Raw genomic sequence first — 2,231 nt, forward strand, 5'->3', positions numbered from 1 at the left:
CTTTGTGAACACCAGCAGTTCATCCATTGGGTAGTTGGGATGGGCCAACTCTGGGCCTGAGAGGTGTCTGAGCTGGTCAGCTCTCTGGCTCCCCTGCTCTACCCTGCTGCCCAGGCACTGTGCAGGCCCTGCTCTCCCAAGTGCTGCAACAGGTGAGGGGCAGGGACGCTCATTCACTCAGCACCAGCTCTCCTGCCTGCTCTAGGGGCAAGTGGAAGTATCTCTCTCTCTCACCCATGTCATCACAAGGCAAACAAGTAGTGGGGCCAGCTCTCCCACATTCATATCCTTGAATCTGGCTTACCTGCAACTCCAGCAGTTTGTGGGGCCTACTTTCCCAAATACTGCGGCTGGTAGAAGCAGGGTCGGCTCTCTTGTTCTCATACACCCCCAACCCCAGGACCAGATCTCCCACAGTCTGCAGGTGAGGGGTGAGGCCTCAGACATCAACACAACATGTCCTCGGGCAGCAGCCCAGGCCAGCCATGGACCCAGATGTGGCCCTTGGTGGCAGCACAGGCCAGGATCCCACCATGGTCCTAGGAGACATCACCAGCTACTCACGTACTCACATAAGGCTGTTCTTCACTACCCTTGAGTCTCCAGTTCTTTCTCTCTTCACTGTGCCTACATCATTCTGTTTTTTTTTTTTTTTAATTCTTCCATCTCTCCACCACTTCTTTGTTCCTCTTGGTGAAACCTGGGCCTCTGAGTGGCTAGGATCATCTCAGGAGTGGTCTCAGGAGTGCTACGCCCTGCTTGTCTATTATGGTGTCCGGCAGGGGTCATCTCTGGCATGGTCTACCCCACTAGGCCTGCATGCTGGTCATCTTGGTCTAGCTTCCCACCCAGGCCCCATGGAGCTGGTTTGGTGGTTGTCTTGGAATCACATTTTTTTTTTCAAAGAATGTTAGGCTATTAGTCATTCAGATGTTCAGAATGATTCAGGTCAGAACCGTTAGCAAAGACATACCCTCCCTCCTCTCTGCCACCTACTGATGCATACGTGACAGACAACCACATCCGCAACACCTCTAGGGGCAGGACCACTTCTTTCCGTATAAGCCAGTTTTGTGATTTCTTCTTTCAGTGCTGGAGATTAAATGTATCACCTCACGTATACTAGGAAAATGTTCTACCACTAAGCTGTATCAGCACTACTTTAAGTCTGCAAACAAAACAGACCTTGTAGATAGAAGTAGATGCGTCTGTTGTCAATGTATAAGTGAAGAAACTGACTAGTAAGTCCTGTGATAAATAAAACGCTCTGAATAGGGTTACTCCTCAACAAATTAAAAGGATGTAGTTTAATTGGTAGAGAGGTTGCCTAGCATTCCAGAAAGCCCAGGTTCAGATCTCAGCTCTGAGTAAACTAGGCAGGGTGACACACATCTTTAATCCCAGCTCTTGGGAGGTAGAGACAGAAGGATCAGGATTTCAAGGTCATCTTGGCTACTTATTGATTTCAAGGTCAGCCTAGGATCCCTGGGTACATAAGACCCCATCCCCCTCACCAGCAAAAAAAGGGAGAGAGAGAGAGAAGGAGAAGGAGAAGGAGAGGAGAGGAGAGGAGAGGAGAGGAGAGGAGAGGAGAGGAGAGGAGAGNAGAGNAGAGAAGAGAAGAGAAGAGAAGAGAAGAGAAGAGAAGAGAAGAGAAGAGAAGAGAAGAGAAGAGAAGAGAAGAGAAGAGAAGAGAATTAAGAAACTGAATTTCTTCAGCTTCTAGACTCTTTCATCCTCTTGATCTCTCTGGGGTCTACCTGGCTATGGTGCCTTTTGCATGACTCGGTTTTTATGTTCTTAATCTCATGAGCTGCAAAGCAAGCTAGTAATTAAGCCCTTCCCTCTTTACCTGGAAGGCGTTTGAGAACGCCTATACTTCACTAGGTAGCATCTCAGCTCAGACCAGACAACCTTTGTTATTCCCAAATGGCTGTCTCTTCCAAAGCATTTTTTAAATCGAACTTAAATTTTGAGACAGTCTCCTGGATCTCAGGCTGGGTTCAAACCCTCCACCTCCTGAGCACTGGGATTACAGGAATATGTTGCCAGACCCAACCTCCAAGACAGTCCTTAAATTTTTTAAAAAAGAAAACAAGAGACAGGAGTAGAGGTGCACGCCTTTCATCCCAGCACTTGGGAGGCAGAGGCAGGAGAATCTCTGAGTTCAAAGCCAGTCTGGTCTATAGAGTTAGTTCCAATACAACCAGGGCTACCTCAAGAAACCCTGT

The 2,231-nt window shown here is 48.2% G+C and overlaps 1 pseudogene; it reads right to left on the minus strand.

Moving 5' to 3' along the window:
- Positions 1–906: 906 nt before the first annotated feature.
- Positions 907–1,045, minus strand: LOC115031819 (annotated as a pseudogene).
- Positions 1,046–2,231: the final 1,186 nt, after the last annotated feature.

The sequence above is a fragment of the Mus caroli genome, chromosome 8 (assembly GCF_900094665.2).
Source record: "Mus caroli chromosome 8, CAROLI_EIJ_v1.1, whole genome shotgun sequence".
Lineage (NCBI taxonomy): Eukaryota > Metazoa > Chordata > Mammalia > Rodentia > Muridae > Mus > Mus caroli.